Genomic DNA, 18,853 nt, shown 5'->3' with positions numbered 1-18,853 from the left:
ACCTCCCAGCCATGCTTGCTAGTGAAGATTGCATGATCTCTACTACACAGAGCATTTGGCCAAGAGGCAGGCCAATGCAGTATTACGTCTGTGACTGAGCCATTGGGTTACTTTAGCTAAGTCAAAGGGCAGAATTTTGTACAATGAGGATCTAGAAGTTGTGAGATACAGAAAAATCTAAGAATTTTATATGGGGGCTGGGTGTTCCTCCATGGGGCACTGTACCCCACGTCCCCCTGAGTGATTATATTTTGCTTTTCTTGGTATAGTTTCCCTTTTCGAAAAAAAAAAATGGAGATGATGCTTGCTTTCTGCCTGTTTTGAAAGACAATTTTGAGAATTAAGGTGATAATATGCCCTTATTACTGTAAAGGGAAACACCGTACTCCCAGTCCCTAGCCTCACAGCCTAGAAGTCAATCTGGACTCCTCACTATCTGTCACCCCCATATCCAATCTGTTGTCAAGACCTGTTGATTTCACCTTCGTAACATCTCTTGAATGTCTCTTCTCTCCTCTGACACTGCCACCACTCTAGTGTAGGCCCTGATTATCTCACAGCTGGACTAAGGCTGCTGGTGGGTCTGCCTGCTTCAAGTCTCTCCACACTCCAATCTATCCATTCACTAAAGTGATTTTCCTAAAGTGCAGGTCTGATCATTTGAAGTCCCTCACTTCCCACTGTATAACCTCCAGTGGCTTCCTGTTTTCTCTAGGAGCAAATACAAAATGCCCTTTTTGGCATTTAAAGCCCTTAATAATTTAGCCCCTTCTTATTTTTCTAGTCTTCTTACACCATACTCCTTGATATATACTCTTTGATCCAATGGCATTGGACTTATGTCCATTCCATGGACAAGATGTGCCATCTCTCAACTCTAGACATTTTCTCTGGTTGTTCCCTTTGCCTGTGATGCTCTCCTTCCTCATCTTTCCTACTAACCTCCTTGACTTCCTTTAAATTCTGACTAAAATCCCATCTTCTACAGGAAACCTTCCCTAACTCCTCTTAATTTTAGTGCCTTCTTACTGTTAATTGTTTCTACTTTATCCTGTATATAGCTGCTTCTTGTTGTAGTTCAGTTGTTTCAGTCATATCTGATTCTTCATCACCCCATTTGGGGTTTTCTTGGCAAAGATACTGGAGTGGTTTTTCCATTTCCTTCTTTGGTTCATTTTACAGACCAGGGAACTGAGGCAAACAGGGTTAAGTACCTTGCCCAGGACCACACAGCTAGGAAGTATCTGAAGTCATATTCCAACTCAGATCTTCCTGACTCCTGGAAGCTCTATCCACTCTGCCACCTGGCTGCCCATGTATATAGCTTGCTTTGTATATATTTGTTTGCATATCATTTCCCCCATTAGATTGTAAACTCCTTAAGGGCTGGGACTCTATCTTTTGCCTCTTTATATCCCCAGCATTTACCACAGTGCCTGGAACATAGACCCTTAATAAATGTTGATTGGTTGATTGATGTATCATGTTCTATTTACTGGTTTTGCTAATATTACACACTTTGGCAAGTGCATCTATGCTTTTTTAGCCTAATAAAGCAAATGAAATAAATTCCTGTTTCACTGAGTTAAATGATTTTTTAATTACTTAAATAAGCTTTATGCAAATTTCAAAATGTATAGGTGAAAATGAGTGGGACCCTAAATGCATAGATTTATTTGAGCTATTAAAAAAGGGGGAAACACTATACAAATATTTCTATTATTTAGGTAATTCCTATTTTTAAAATAGTATAAAATCAGAAGACCGAAAAGGGAATTTGAGAAATTATGTAGTTATTTTGCCCTTTCCTGTCACATTCTAATTGCATCGTAATTTTGTATGACTTGCAATCTTTAAAAAAAGCATTTCTAGACTAAACATTCCCTTCTTTTTTTAAATTTAATTTATTTATTTAACATATTTAGTTTTCAGCATTGGTTTTCACAAGAGTTTGAATTACAAATTTTCTCCCCATTTCTACCCTCCGCCCCCCACTCCAAGATGGCGTATATTCTGGTTGCCCTGTTCCCCAGTTGGCCCTCCCTTCTGTCACCCCACTCCCCTCCCATTTGCTTTTCCCTTCCTTTCTTGTAGGGCAAGCTAAATTTCTACTCCCCATTGCCTGTGTATCTTATTTTCTAGTTGCCTGCAAAAACTTTTTTTTGTTGTTTTTGAACATCTGTTTTTAAAACTTTGAGTTCCAAATTCTCCCCCCTCCTCCCTTCCCACCCACCCTCCCTAAGAAGTCAGGCAATTCAACACAGGCCACATGTGTATCATTATGTATAACCCTTCCACAATACTCATGTTGTGAAAGACTATATTTTGCTCCTTCCCAACCCATCCCCCTTTATTGAATTTTCTCCCTTGACCCTGTCCCCTTTCAAAAGTGTTTGTTTTTGATTACCTCCACCCCCATCTGCCCTCCCCTCCATCATCCCCACCCCCTTTTTTATCTTCTTCCCTCTTCTTTCCTGTGGGGTAAGATACCCAACTGAGTATGTATGGTATTCCTTCCTCAGGCCAAATCTGATGAGAGCAAGATTCGCTCATTCCCCCCTCACCTGCCATCTCCCCTCCTCCCCCAGAACTGCTTCCTCTTGCCACCTTTATGCGAGATAATCCACCCCATTCTATCTCTCCCTATCTCCCTCTCTCAACATATTCCTCTCTCATCCCTTAATTTGATTTTATTTCTTTTAGGTATCTTCCCTTCATCTTCAACTCACCCTGTGTCTGCTCTCTCTCTCTCTCTCTCTCTCTCTCTCTCTCTCTCTCTCTCTCTCTCTCTATATATATATATATATATATATATATATTTATATATATATACACATATACCTGTACATATATGCATACATACACATTCACTTATATACATATATACATATATGTGTGTATATATACACACACATATATACATACATATACACATATACATGTACATATACACATACATACATACATATATATACATATATACATATATATATATATCCATATTCCCTTCAGCTACCCTAATACTGAGGTCTTGTGAATCAGACATGTCATATTTCCATGTAGGAATGTAAACAAAACAGTTCAACTTTAGTAAGTTCCTTGCAATTTCTTTTTCTTGTTCTTTTTGTTGATTACCTTTTCATGCTTCTCTTGATTCTTGTGTTTGAAAGTCAAATTTTCTATTCAGCTCTGGTCTTTTCACTGAGAAAGCTTGAAAGTCCTCTATTTTATTGAAAGTCCATATTTTGCCTTGGAGCATGATACTCAGTTTTGCTGGGTAGGTGATTCTAGGTTTTAATCCTAGCTCCATTGACCTCCAGAATATCATATTCCAAGCCCTTTGATCTCTTAATATAGAAGCTGTGAGATCTTGGATTATTCTGATTGTGTTTCCACAATACTCAAATTGTTTCTTTCTGGCTGCTTGCAGTATTCTCTCCTTGATCTGTGAGCTCTGGAATTTGGTGACAATATTCCTAGGAGATTTCTTTTTGGGATCCATTTGAGGAGGTGATCGATGGATTCCAATAATTTTTAAATTATCTCTCCTGGATCTATTTTCCAGGTCAGTGGTTTTTCCAAGGAGATATTTCACATTGTCTTCCATTTTTTCATTCCTTTGGTTCTGTTTTATAATATCTTGATTTCTCATCAAGTCACTAGCTTCCACTTGCTTCAATCTAATTTTTAAGGTAGTATTTTCTTCAGTGGTCCATTGGACCACCTTTTCCATTTGGCTAATTCTGCCTTTCAAGGCATTCTTCTCCTCATTGGCTTTTTGGAGCACTTTTGCCATTTGAGTTAGTCTATTTTTTAAGGTGTTGTTTTCTTCAGTGTATTTTTCAGTATTTTTTTGGGTCTCCTTTAGCAAGTCATTGACTTGTTTTTCATAGTTTTCTCGCATCCTTCTCATTTCTCTTTCCAATTTTTCCTCTACTTCTCTAACTTGCTTTTCCACATCCTTTTTGAGCTCTTCCATGACCTGGGACCAGTTCATGTTTTTCTTGGAGGCTTCTGTTGTAGGCTCTATGACTTTGTTGTCTTCTTTAGGCTGTATGTTTTGGTCTTCTTTGTCACCAAAGAAAGAATGCAAAGTCTGAGACTGAATCTGGGTGTGTTTTCGCTGCCTGGCCATATTCCCAGCCAACTAACTTGACCCTTGAGTTTTTCAGTGGGGTATGACTGCTTGTAGACTAGAGAGTTCTATGTTCCATGTTTGGGGGGGATGTGCCAGCTCTGCCACACCGGCACTACTCCTTCCCCAAGAACCCCCAACCCAGACTGGGCTTAAATCTTCTGCAGGCTGTGCACTCCTGCTCTGATCCACCACTTAATTCCTCCCACCAGGTGGGCCTGGGGCCGGAAGCAACTGCAGCTGTAGCTGCCCCACCTCCGCTGTCCCCCGGGGCCAGTAGCCAAACCGTGAACTCCTTCCACTCCGCAGCTTTTCCCACTAACCTTCTCCACTGTCTTTGGTGTTTGTGGGTTGAGAAGTCTGGTAACTGCCGCAACTCACTGATTCAGGGAGCTAGGGCACACTCCGCCCGGCTCCTTGTCCAGTTGGTCCAAGCTGCTCACGCTGGGCTCTGCTCTGCTCCACTCCCAGCTCCCAGCTCCCAGCTCTGTGTGGGATAGACCTCACCCAGAGACCATCCAGGCTGTCCTGGGCTGGAGCTCTGCTTCCCTCTGCTGTTTCGTGGCTTCTGCAGTTCTAGAATTGGTTCAGAGCCATTTTTTTATAGGTTTTTGGAGGGACTTGGCGGGGGAGCTCACACTAGTCCCTACCTTCCTGCCTCCATCTTGGCTCCTAAACATTCCCTTTTTAAAAGAAGAGAGTAATTGATATTATGCATACTTAAAAAAAAACAAACCAAAAATAAAACAATTAGGGTACCAATTGGTAGAAGTTTAGCTATATTGATTGGCCTGAAATCTGTCCTGTGTTTTTATCTATGGAATTCATTTCCTTGTTTTAAGTGGCAGTAGGATAAAGACCATGCAATTTGGACTCGGATGATTAAAAGAACTTGTGTCTCTACTAATTAGTTTTATGCCTCTGGGCAAATCACTTAAATTCTAAGTTTTAGTGTGTTGCTCTGTAAAACAAAGATACTAACACTTGCGTTACTTACCTCAAAGTCCAGTTGTGAAAATCAAATAAGATAATATGTAAACATGAGGACATGAGGTGCTATACTGATATAAGGTAGTGTTATTTATTTCTTTTGGTATTATCAACTTTCAGAGCTTCACTAATGTGAGCTACACACCAAGGTTAAATACTTCAGTATGCTTTTAGGTGTGTACATAAAACTATTTAGATTAAGGGGAATTATTTCTGTGAAGGTTAAAAATGGTATGCTTGAGATAATAGTTTAGGCTTTAATATGACTTCTGTTTCAAGGTCTGATTTAATCAAAACCAATCCTGGTGACTAGTCCCATTTTACTCTGTCCTGGTCAAACTATATATAACACTATTATCACTGTTATTTTCATATATAAACAAAAGGTACTTTTTTTTCTGCTTCTCCCTCTACCTGTCTGACAACTCCTATTTGGTTTTCTGTGCTGAATCATTCTCCATGTCAGACTCATTGTATGTAAGTAAATCTCAGGGCCCTGTCATGAATCTTCTTCACTCTCTCAGGATTCTCATCAAGACTTATGGATTCAGTTATCTCTATGCAGATGAATTCCATTTCTAATTATCCTGTCCTCATGTTTCTTTTAAGCTCAAGTCTTGCATCAGCAACTTGCCTGTTGGTCATCTCTATGTAGATATCCCATAGGCAAATCAAACTTGACCTGTCGAAAATGAAATCCACATTCCTCCTCCTTTACCTTCCCCTGTCCTTCCTAATTTAATTATTTCTTTTTAGGGCATCACTGCCCTTCCATTCATTCAGATTCATAGCTTCAGAGTCATTCTTGGCTCTTTACTCTCCATCACTCCCTTAGTCCCTCAACCAGTTGATAAGTCTTGATTATGCCTTTATAACATCACATATATCTGCCCTTTTTTCTGCAAAATCATCATAGTGTAGGCCCTCATTACTTCTTTGTTGGACTGTTACATAATTAGTCTCCTTATCTCCGGTCTTATCCCTCTTCAGTCTATTCTCTGTATGATGGTCAAATTGATATTCCTAAAACACAGGTCTGACCTTGTCACTCCCTTGCCCAAGAATTGTTAAAGCCTTCTTGTCTTTAGGGTAAAATATAAAGTCCTGTATTTGTCATTTAAAACCTTTATAGGCTGGTTCCACCCTATCTTTCCAGACTGATTTTACCTTACTCCTCTTTACTCGCTACATTATCCCATCAAATTAGCCTACATGCTATTCGTACAAGTCTATATTCTATTCATATGTGACATTGTATCTACTTGTCTCCATGGCTTTGCATAGACTGTACACTATGTGTGGAATGCTCTTTCTTGATAACTCTGTCTCTTGTAATCACTAGTTCCTTTCGGGGCTTACTGAAGTTCTGCCTCTTGAAATCTTTCCTGAAAATTTCTCTGCATGCTCCTGTTGTTGGTGCTCCCTCCAATTTCATATGTGTGTATGTGTATGTTTATTTTTTAGAATTTACTTAAATCTATTTCTCTTCAGTGGGCTGTAAGCTTCATTTTTCTTTCTATTCCCAGTACTTTGCACATAATTGGTGCTTAATAAATGCTTAATGAATTAAATTGAGTATTGTGTTAACTTCTGGGTGTCATATTTTAAGAAAAATATTGATAAACTAAAGAGCATTCCAAAAGAAGTGTCAACATGCTGGTGAAGCTCATGTCAACTGCAGACTTGAAGGAAGCCAGGGAAGGTAGAAGGTGATGAGGAAGGAGAGTGTTCCAGGACAGCCAGTGAAAATGCCCCAAGTCAGGAGATGGAGTGTCTTGTTCTAGGAGTCATGAAGGAGGCCAGTGTCTTTGGATCACAAAGTATATGGAGGGGAGTAAGGTATAAGAAGACTGGCAAGTTGAGGGGTGGGGAGGCAGGTTATTAAGGACTTTAAATTCCAAACAGGATTTTATATTTTATCCTGGAGGTAATGGGGAGCCACTGGAATTTATTGTATGGGGGGGTAGTGTGGTGTGATATGGTCAGACCTGTGTTTTAGGAAGGTCAGTTTGACAGTTGATTGGAGGATAGACTGGACTGGGGGGAGACTTGAGGCAGTGTGATCAACCTGCAGACTTTTGCAATAATACAGATGTGAGGCAATGATGGCTTGCATTAGAGTGGTTGCAGTATCAGAGGAGAGAAGGAAGTGTGTATGAGAGATGTTAGTAAAGTAGAAACAATAGGACTTCACCACTCAGGATCAACTATGGACTTTTGTGATTATGACTGATGACTCATTATATTTCCTTTGTCTGTTATGCCAATGAGCCACAGAAAGTACCCAGTATTGGAATATGGAAATATTTCTTCTCATGGTTGTGGGATTACAGAGTGGCTGCTTTTTCCAACCACCATATGTGGTGATTAGACCCTTGGGAATGACATAAGGGAACTCTGAACACATTGTGAAAGATTTCCAAGCAGAGAGAGACTTTTCTTCCCTTTAGACAGTTGGACTATTCTGCAATTTTAGGGTAACTTTAAAGTGGCATACCACACAAAACTGAATATTTTCATATCCAGATTGATGAAGTAAACAGTTGTCTTTGATTAATTTGTAGGTAATATCCCTACTTGACTTGCAAGTAGAATATTATGTCATGTTTCATTTATATTTAATTTTCATCATAATCAACATTTTTATAAATTCATGCTTTGAGATTAGTCAAAGTAAATATCACAGTTCATAGATCAGTGACTTAATGAGATTTTATGTATATATGTATGTATATATAAGTTCATAAAAGTATTCCTCATTTTTTCTGAAACCATCTCCTTCATCCTTTCTTGAAACATAGTAGTATTCTCTTACATTACACACACAATAACTTGTTTAGACATTTCCTTATTGATGGGCATTCCTTCAGTTTCTAATTCTTTGCCACTACAAAAAGAGCTGCTATAAATATTTATTTACATATGAGTTCTTTTCCTCTTTCTTTGATCTCTTTGGGATATAAACCTAGTAGTATAATTGCTGAGTCAAAGGGTATGCAGTTTAGTAGCCTTTTGGTCATAGTTCCAAATTGCTTCTCAGAATGTTTGGCCAGTTCACAGCTCCACCAATGATGTAATGCTCAGTCAAACCATTGGATACTTCCAAGGACTAAACTATATCATTAGAATTTTCTTTTGGGGGACTTCAGTGGCTGTGCCTCCAAAAGGAGGCAGGGGTACAGAGGCAATTACTGAGTTGCATTAAGGAACCATTGTGATGTATTGGAAATAGAACTGACTCTGAAATCAGAATCCTTGGTATTGAATTCTGTCTCTTATGCTTATTACTTTGTGACCTTGAGCAATTATACTTAATTTCCCTGGGCCTAGGTTTCCTTGATATAAAATAAAAGAGTTGAACTAGATGGCCTTTGAGGTCCCTTCTAGTTCTAAATATATGATCCACAAAGGTTGCTTCTTTAGATGATGACTGTGGTGCTGGACTGGAAGAGCCTGTGGTTTGGTTGGGGATGAAGGAGGAGGAAAGGACTGTTTCTGTCCCAGCAACTCTTGGATATAGGGTACTAAGCTGTTTCCATCAGAATATAAGGAGACATAGAGTCCAGATGGCTAATCTCCCAACTTGCTGAAGTTCTCCTCTTCCCTCAAGACTCAGCTCTGACACTACCTTCTCCAAGGAGCCTTCCCTGATCTTCCCTATCACCTCAGATCTTTATTCAAATTTTCTTAAGGTATCTTGTTAGCTCTGTCCTTTGTCCCTTAATACATTATATCTGGTATCATTTTTGTTTGAGAATATGTCAAAAGATCAGAGTTAGAGTTGGAAGTGTCCTTGGAGCTCTAACTCTCTCATTTTACAGTTCAGGAAACTGAGAGCCAGCAATGTTACAATAAATAGAGCCAGTTAAAGTAATTATTAAAAGTATTAGGCACAAATCTCAGGTTTTCTGACTCCAAGTCCAGTGTTCCTATTCAATTGTAAATTCCTTGAGGGTCAGGGACAGTGTGGCTATTTTAAATTTTTTGTATCCCCAGCAGTTAGCACCACTGTTCCCTCCTGGGATTGATTTTGGAGAGAAATAAGTGTTTTTATTCATTGTCTCTCTTTCCTAATCTTTGTGTCAGTGATAACTGGCTTGCCCAAGAGGGTGAGGAAGAACCCAGGAGTATCGATCCCAACTCCAACCACCTCTCAACCCCTCCTATTCCTACCTCACTATGCTGCTGTCTTCACCCACCTTTCAGGCCTTTGCTACCTTTTGCTGTGCCAAGGCTGATACTTCAGTTATTTAAATGAAAGCAAATAGAACTTGGAAATAAAATGATGTAGAAGCTCAATAAATGCCTATTAATTTAAATGGAAAGATTTACTGATTTAAAAAAAAGAAAACAATGTGTATTCTTATTGTAAGGAGAAAAACAACATTTATTTCTTACCTTTTGTTACCAGTTAGTGTTATCCTTTTTCAGTCTATTCTTTCCATGAACCCTACAGGGAAAATGTGTGTGTGTGTGTGTGTGTGTGTGTGTGTGTGTGTAAATAAGGGTGTAAGAAGGGTCATGTGTATGGGGGTGAGTGCACACACACACACACACACACACACACACCCCTCTGCTAAGTTTAAAATAATAGCAGGTTCTCCATTAGATTCAGTTTAGAAACAAACTTTTTGTGGCTTATGAAACTTACTTTCATTTTAGTAATCACTATGTTTGTGCCAGTTGTCCTTTGAACCTTTTCTGCCTTCATTCCTTTGCTAAGGGGGTTCTTGTTTGTCTGGAGTTTCTTTTCCCCCTAAACTTTGCATCCTTTATTCCTTCTTTTCAAGACCTTTTTCAGATGCTGTCTCTTCCACAAAGGTTTTTCTTATCAGGAGAACTAGAAATAATCTCTTACTCTAGTGAGCTAACATAGCACTTTGTACATCTTCGTTGTACTTTCTTGTATCATTACATCTGTGTTTTATGGCCTTGCTAGATTGTAATGTTGGAGCAGGGACCATGTAGAACTCTTCTTTATGTGTGTCACAGTGTCTAGCATTGTGCCATATATGTGGAAAGTGTTGGAAAAGTATTTTTGTTTTGGAATGAGCATGTACTTTACAGCAGATAAGTAGCTACACCTTTAAATGATGTACTTTCTGTTTTCGTAAGGAAACTAATTTACCATTGACTTCAATTTGTTATAGCATTTCTCAAACGTGAATATCAAGTTACCTAGTCATCTTTTATTGCCTAAACAAACCATTGGCAAAGCTGATGAAAATATCTTTCAGTGTAAAATCTGTTTTAATTTTTTTACAAAATGTTTGGTTATAGATTTAACTAATAAAGATATTTTCAACAGAAGATTACAGCTTAAATGGGGGAGGACAAAGGGGAAAAGGATAAGCATTTACACAGTGCCTGTTATATGCCAGGCACTGTGCTAGGTGCTTTAAGAATATCATCTTGTTCTATCCTCACAATAATATTGCGAGAGTTACCTCCATTTTGCAGTTGAGGAAAACTGTGGCAAACAGAGGTTAAGTGATTTTCCCAGGGTCAGAAAGCCAGTAAATATTTGAGTCTGAATTTGAACTCAGATCTTCCTGATTAGTGTTCTATCCACTGTATCTACTGTGTCATGTAGTTGCCTCCAGTGGGATTAAGTTGTTTTATAGTTGGATGAGATCAATATTTCCAGTGGAAAACTTCAGATTTTCAATGATACACAAAATTTATTTTCTTAACTAAAATTCCAGATCCATAGTTCAAATGAAAAGTATAGTGCCTTCTTTGAAGTATCCTAGCTCAGTAAAGAAATGGGTTTGTTTAGAAGACATTTAAATAAGGCTAATTTCCCAAACTGAATTTTAATATACTTTGCTTGCTAATTACGCATAATTATACTATAGTACGTACAGTTCTGTTTCTGATTCATCAACCTCTTCATCTGGAAAAAAAGGCACCTCTCTGTCAACTGAACCACCATATTGAAAAATTGTAAAATTATTTTTAATGAAAGTACCAAAAGGGAAAGAAACAATTCTAACAAAAATATGAAACCCTTTGAAACCTACTGTCTCTATCTTGTTTGTCTGCCTCTTTACTATCCCAATTTTTGGCTTACCTGTATCTTTTTATTGTGTAGGCTGAACATTTGCTTTCCTAGCTTGAGGTAAATTGAGAGGATATGATGGTACCAGGAAATTCAGGCTATCCTGCTCACTTAACTTATTCAGAATTACCCAAATAATGCTCAGGTTAGAGGCAACATGGCGTGAAGAAGTGAGCATTATATTCACCAGATTTGGATTCTAATCTTGGTTCTAGGACTCATTAGGTGTGTGATCTTAGACAAGTTATTTAATACCTGATTCCATTTCCTCATCTATAAAATGAGAGTAATATTTATCTTTTCTTTCTGCTCAGGGTTGCGTGAATTAAATGACACAATACATTTAAAGCAGTAAAATGCCATACAAGCTAGCTTTGATTATGAAGCTTAAATATCTCTGGCCCTTGGTTTGCTCATTTGTAATATGAAGAGATAGATTTGGTGACTTATAAGTGACTTTTAATTCTAAAGAAATCTGAGGCCTAGGAAGTTAAGGGAGCCCAGGTCTTCTGGGCTGACTCCAGTCAGCATTCTTTCCACAGTGCCATATGAAGTATTTAATATAATTATTATTGCTATGATTGCTAATAATAATAATTTTTATTATATATTCTAAGTTAACAGCTGGACCGTTAGTATCTCTTGGTACATAGAAATTGTTTTATCTTTGTCTCTGTATTCTCAGCACTTAGCATAGTGTCTTACAACATAGAAGGAATTTTATAAATGCCTGTTGAATCAATGAATAAATGAATGTGGCTATGCTGTCATGCTATTAAAAAATAAGCAAACCATTATTATTGCTTGTGTTCTCAATATTTAGGAAGACTATCTTCTTTTCTTCTTCAGTTATCATGGTCTATCTTTGTTTTACCCATTAATTTCATCTTCCAGTTCTGCTCCCAGGAATTTGTAGAGATGTACCCAGATCCAAATTTCCCGCCTTTTGATATTATACCAGTTCCCAATTTCCATAGATGACTTATCATCTCAGGTGTTTTTAAGGCAGTGGCTTTTCCTAGTTATCCTAGTGTATCTAAGACAAATCTTTTTGGACAAAGGTGTCCTCCTCCTCCCTGTTTCTTATTACCACCAATAACAACAGTTGACCAACTTCCACTAATGGAGATGAGCATAAGAGCCCTGGGAGTGACAACACCCCCAAGATCACTGCTTTCAGACCAGCCCTCAGAACCAGTATCTGACTATTAACTGTTGTTTACAAGGCAGTTGGGCCAGTCAAGTTAAAGTAGTGGGACATTCTGAGGGAGATACAGGCAACAGTATGTGCCAAGCAAATCAAACCACCACCACCACTTTTTTGAGACAAATAGAATAGATTAATATTTACATAGGTGGGGCATGGGAACAGGGAAAAGAAAAAAGATCAAACCAGTTAAACAGGATGGAAGGGGCAGCAGGCTGGAAGCCACACAACCCACCAACTTGCCCCTGGGGCTGCAAGGTATCTTCCTGGGTGAGGGGTTGTGGGGCAGCGGACATATGGGGATGGGGCAAAGTCTAGTCCTGAGGGAGTAAATAGGCTATGATTGATTCTTTTGCCCAGCTATATAAAATCTATCTGTAGAACTTAAAACAGAAACTGGGATCACTTGTTGATGGGCTCAAAGCAGGCAGGAGCATGTGCTTGAGAAGTTAGGGCAACACTCATTAAAAATCCAGAACACCTTTGTTAGCTGAGATGATGGCAGCCTGGTATTGCCCACTGACCTCCAGGAAGGGCCTAGGGAGCAATCTTGAGTCAGGATCCTAGTGAAAATATAACTGAATTCCCTGGGGAGGGGAAGGGAGTTGACTATTATCTACCCTCAGAACCTAATGGACTCTGAACCCAAGAGCATTTGGAATAGCAATACCTCTTGCCTGGTGCCTGCAGCCATTATGCTGGTAAGCAACCCCTATGAAGATACAGCCTGACAACTTCTCCTGCAGGTATTATGACCATAGTCACCAAAGTCCTTGGTGAAATTAAATTATTCAACATCAGAAACATGATTTTAACATTTGAAATGACCTTAAAGAAGAGGAATTCCATCTACTTTGCCATTGCATATGAAGGACCCCTGGTACTTTCCCATCTGACATTCTCTCTCTCTCTCTGCATTTATATTTATGTACATATTCATATATACATTTCTAAAATTGGTTTTTCTTGCCTTTTATTTTGTAATAATTACCATGTTCCAGTAAGTACCATATTTTGTAAAATTCATGAATAAACACTACAGAGAACTGAATTTGGAGTAAAAAGCCCTAGGTTCAAATCTCAGTTACATGACCTTGATACAAATCACTTAAACTATCTTGGCATCAGTTTCTTTATCTATAAATCAAAGGGTTTAGATTAGATGATCTCTCTAGTCTTTTCCAACTCCATGACTTCATGACCCTATAAATGATCCTATGAATAGTCCTTCCATTTATCCTTTACACAAAAATTCATTTATTTCCATAGAGATTAACCATTTGAAAGAGAACACAAAAAATTACATTTCCATTTCTTACTATGTAGCACCATGCTTTTCTTTTTCTCCCAAGTGAGGTCATTTCTGTCTCTCCCACTGAATATGGAATTGGTACGTATTGGTTAAGGATACATATCCTTTAACTCCTGAGCAAAATCCATTCCTTCCTTGCTGGGTTCATCCAGTTTTTAGGTACTGAGGGACAGATAGTTAAAGTAGCATAGAGGTATGGATTTAATTAAGGTAGCCATCTTGTTCCCCCCCTCCCAATCATTTAATTCCCATCAGTATAAAGAGCTTAGCAAGATAGCAGTGGAATAATTATTTTCTGTGAGTTAGAGATGATTACTAGGGAGAACATTGTTTTTAAGCTAATCAGCTCATATTAATCCTTGTTGGCAGGGGAAAGCTTTTTACTTTGAGAAGGAAAAAATTGCTCCATTTTCATTAGAAAATATAGTCATGGGCATTTATGCTGCTGATGTGAATGTGCACTGAGTATCTAATACATTTTACAATTTTAGCTACATGGATGAAATAGTTTATTTTTCATGCTGGAAAGCAAGAATAGATTGTGTAGTTAAATAGTTAGAGGGAGAGCGAGAAAGGAGAAGGCAATGAGGAAATTCTTTAGCTAATTGGGAAGAAAACATGGAGTAGAAGAAGTGATGCAGAGACTTCACAGTATCCAAGAGCGGCAAGGACAAGGGGTTGAGTTAGGCTTCTGAGATGTGGTAGATATTGTGGGAGAGCTGTGTTAATAGAATCAGTATGGGCAGAGGAGTATGCATGCCACACACATCTAGCCAAAGGAAGCAGTGCAACAGGAAAAGTGTGGAGCCTTAATACTATTAGTATCCAGAGTTCCAGATTGGACCGAAGGCAGGAATGAATATATTGTTGAGGATACAGTCATACTCTAGGCAGGCAGTAGATGTCAGCATCCAGGAGATCTGGTAGCAAGGACTGAGCATTTGTCAGGGAACCTAGGGTTAAAGAATAGAAATAAATCCAGATAGAGGAATGGGCGGGGGTTTGTCACAGAGTGACTATGCTGCAGAAACAAGTTACTGAGAAATTGGCTAAGAGGGTAGAACCAAATAAATTATTTTTTAAAATTATATATTTTTTCAAATAATAAGCACTTGTTTTCTCCCTGTCTCAACTCTTTCCCACCCCCAACCCCCAAAGAGGAAAAAAAACCCCAACTTTTTAACAAATATGCATAGTCAGGCAAAACAAATTCTCATATTCACCATGTCCACAGATGTCTGCCTCACTCTTCATTCTTAGTCTACCATCTTTCTGTCAGAAGGTGAGTAGCCTTCTTCATCATGGGTACTCTGGAATTATTGTTGCATTGATCAGAGTTCCCAAGTTTTTCAAAGCTGTTAATTTTTATGTTGTTATTGTGTAAATTGTTCTCCAGGTTCTACTAGCTTCACTCTGAATTAGCTCATACCAGTCTTCCCAGGTTTTTCTGAAACCATCGACTTTGTCATTTCTTATAGCATAGTAGTATTCTATTACATTGGGGCAGCTAGGTGGTGCAATGGTTAGAGTTCTGGGCCTGGAGTCAGGAGGACTCTTCTTTATGACTTCAAATCTGTCTTATTAGCTTACTGGCTTACTAGTTGCATGACCTTGGGCAAGTCACTTAACCCTGCTTGCCTTAGTTTCTTCATCTGTGAAGTGAGCTGGAGAAGGAAATGGCAAACCATTCTAATATCTTTACCAATAAAACCCCAAATGGGGTCATGAAGAATTGGAGACAACTGAACAAAAATTCCATTAATTAATGTCATAATTTGTTCAGCCAGTTGATGGGTGCCTTCTCATTTTCCCCTTCTTTACCAACACAAAAAGAGCTGCAGTAATTTATTTTGTACATTTAGGACCTTTTTTTAAATCTTTTTTGATCTTTTTGGGGTGTAGGCTTGATAATAGTATCACTGAATCAAAGGGAATGACACAGTTTAGTAACTCTAATTCCAACTTGCTTTCTAGAATGGCCAGACCAATTCAGAGGCCAGGCAACATTGCATTAATAAACCTGTTTTTCTATAGCCCCTCTAATATTTGTCATTTTTCATTTTTCTCAACTTTGCCAATTTAATAGGAATAAAGTGTAACCTCAGGATATCTTAAATTTGGTTTTCTGTAATTATAGTGAATTCAACAAGTTCCCCCCATATGGCTAGAGAGAGCTTGAATTTCTTCCCTTGAGAACTACATTTTTATATTCTTTTACCATCAGACAATTTCTTTTGAGGCACGAGCTCAGTTTATTCACTGTCTAAGGCTAAAGCTGGGGTTAGTATGTGGCCAAGACTGATTCTAAAGGTGGGAGAAATACATACACTTTAGGGACATATAGAAGCAAAGAAATAATTTTTCAACCTCTGGTAAAATTGCTAAATAGATAGAGCTGTACAAAGTCTCCAGAAGTACTTTTGAGTTAGAGTATTCAGAATGACTAGAATGAAGTATTGATCTCTAGCTGGGATAAAAGGAGGGCTACATTAAGCAATTGATAATAGCTAGGGATTAATGAAAGAAGTATGTAGGCATTTAAAAAATTCTTTATATCTTATTCTAAGGATAAATCCTATTTAAATATGATCGATAATGCCAATGTCTATGTTTAAATGCTTTAATAAACACCTCCATTTTTAATTTTAAAAAATAGATTGAATGGAAAAGTTTGCTAATCTTTTTGACATTATTTGCTGAGTTCAATCCTTTTCCCTCACTCAAACCTTTTCTGCCACTGTCTCTTTACTTCCTTCTCTACTGTCTCATTTGAATAGGAAGCCCTTCTCCTTGCCAGGGCAACCCCACCCCCCACATGCAGAAGTGATCCCATTTTGTCATTTTCTCTAGCAAATTGTCCACCCTTATTATCCTCACTCATTGATCTGTAATCTCTCCCAGTCAATTGGCTGCTACCTTGCCTTCAAATCTCTCCATGGCTTCTTGACTCTTAAAAACCACTTATTTATCAACCCACCCCTTTTAGCTATCTTTCTATACTTGTCCTCCCTTTTTCATGGTGGATTCAATGAGAAGGCTATCTGCAATTAGTGCCACCATTTCCTTCCTCTTTATTTTGCATCCTGTTTCTGGACTTGTGTTGGTAAACAAAATGGACTCTTAGCATTCAGTTCAACCAAATGCCCTTGAAGAGTTTGGCCTTTGTTTCTTTGATTAGATTTGGGAGTCCTTGGTGACCTCCTTGCCTGGGGGGGGGCTAGTTTATACATGAGTGTGAGTGACATGTTTGGGACATCAGAGGTTTTTTGACCATGTGGGTTTAAGTCGCCTCTTTGTGATGATTCTAGGTCACGTGGGTGAGTCGCCATGACGATTTTAGGTCACATGGGTGAGTCGCATGTGTGACTCACCCTTGACCCTGAAAAAGACATAAAACCATGGGCTGGCTTTCTCTTTTTCAGAGCTCTTACCCACAGCTGTGGTGGCATGTGTGACTCTGGGCCAGTCCTTGTTATGAGCTCCTGGGCTGAACTTAGATGTTGGTAACTATGAATTGTATTTGGTCTGTCTGTCGATGTTTGTAATTTGTTTGTATTTTGCTCTGAAGTTCAGGGTGCTGGTTTTTTCCCCTGAACTAAGTGACTGATGTCTGTACATTGGATTGAAATAAGATTGTTAACCCCTTAACACTGCTTTCTTTACTAAAGCAGATCAAAACAACCTGGGCTTTTGCAGCGTGCTGGTAGCGTGCTTGTTGTTGGGCTTGTGTTGGTCTTTTACCCCCACAACAGCTGCTAGCCAGATTGTTGAAACAGGAATTCATCATTCAACTGAAACTACTGTTTATAAATTCACTAATGATCTCATTTTTGCTAAATCTACTAGCTTTTCTCTACAACTTCATCCTGCTTGATCCTTTTTTAGTCTTTGATATTCTTCTTGATACTTCTTCTCCTTGATGCTCTCCTTTCTCTAGGTTTTCTCAACATTGCTCTCTTCTGCTTCTCCTTTTACCTATCTGACTGCTGCTTCTCAGCATTCTTTGCTGTATCTCTATTCAGGTTATATCCACTAACCATGTGTCTCCCAAGGCTCTGTCTTCTCCTTCCATGCTATTTCACTTGGTGTTCTCATCAGCCCTATGGTTTCAATTATCATCCCTATACAGATGAGTCTTAGGTCTATTTATCCAGCAGTAACTTCTTTCCTGACTACCTGTCTCACATATCCAACTCCTTATTGAACATCTCAAACTGGATGTTCTATTGTCATCTTAAATTCAGAATGTTCAAAACAGAACTCATTTTCTTTCCCTGCAGTGTCTCTTCCTAACTTTCTTGATACTGGTGAGAGTACCACCATCTTCCTAGGTACCTAGGCTTCCTTTCTTAAAATAACTTGCAGGTGTTCACACCTCAACCTTTAAGTACCTTAACTTAAAACTCTTTAGTCAATTATTATTTTTAAAAAATTTAAACTTTTAAAAATCATTTTGCCTCACCCACCAATCTACTCTATCAATATACTTTAATTTTCTTTGTTTCATTTAGATTTTCTAATTTTCCTTGCCTTCTTGTTATGCTTACTACCTTTAACTTCTATTTCTTTAGTGTATCTCCTTAGATTCTATTGTGTAATCCTCCTTAATTTTTTTTTATATCTTTCATTCTTGTTCTTGTTCTTAATTCTGTTACAACCCTGAGTAGAGTCTGTACCACTATATGGTCCTGAACAGTTTATTTTTTCCTTCAGTTTTCTTAAACTTCTCAGTAATTTTGTCAAATTCTTCTACCCAGATTCAGCCTCTGATTTGCTTCATTAGTTCCAAACCTTTCTAATCATGTATAGTTTCTTTTTCCTTTCTTAATCAGCAAATCTTTCTCCCCATTTCACAAAACAGCCAGAAGTAAGATAGTGAACTTCCCTTCATACAGATCTTTAAGCTAAATCAGAATTAACATTTGTTATTTATGCTGTAGAATGTACTCTGGTATACTTCATGTAAGACTAGATGGCCTCTGAGGTGCTTTCCAGAGGAATATTCTATGATTCTGAAGGATGTGGAGGTGGGGAGAGAGGAATGTGTGTTCACATTCGTGTGTGTTTTTATGAAAGAGCAAAGCTGAGTTCAAGGTGTTCCAGTCATGGTGACTGGGTAATAAATGATTTCAAGAAACACTGGGGAAG

General features: G+C 38.3%; 1 protein-coding gene across 2 annotated transcripts in view; it reads left to right on the top strand.

Moving 5' to 3' along the window:
* Positions 1-18,853, top strand: part of BCKDHB (branched chain keto acid dehydrogenase E1 subunit beta) — a 306,385-nt gene that overhangs the window by 146,669 nt on the left and 140,863 nt on the right. The window lies entirely within an intron of this gene.

The sequence above is a fragment of the Trichosurus vulpecula genome, chromosome 7 (genome assembly GCF_011100635.1).
Source record: "Trichosurus vulpecula isolate mTriVul1 chromosome 7, mTriVul1.pri, whole genome shotgun sequence".
In the NCBI taxonomy this organism is placed as follows: domain Eukaryota; kingdom Metazoa; phylum Chordata; class Mammalia; order Diprotodontia; family Phalangeridae; genus Trichosurus; species Trichosurus vulpecula.
Note: the sequence above shows the minus strand (reverse complement) of the source record. Positions and strands in the feature narration are given on the sequence as shown.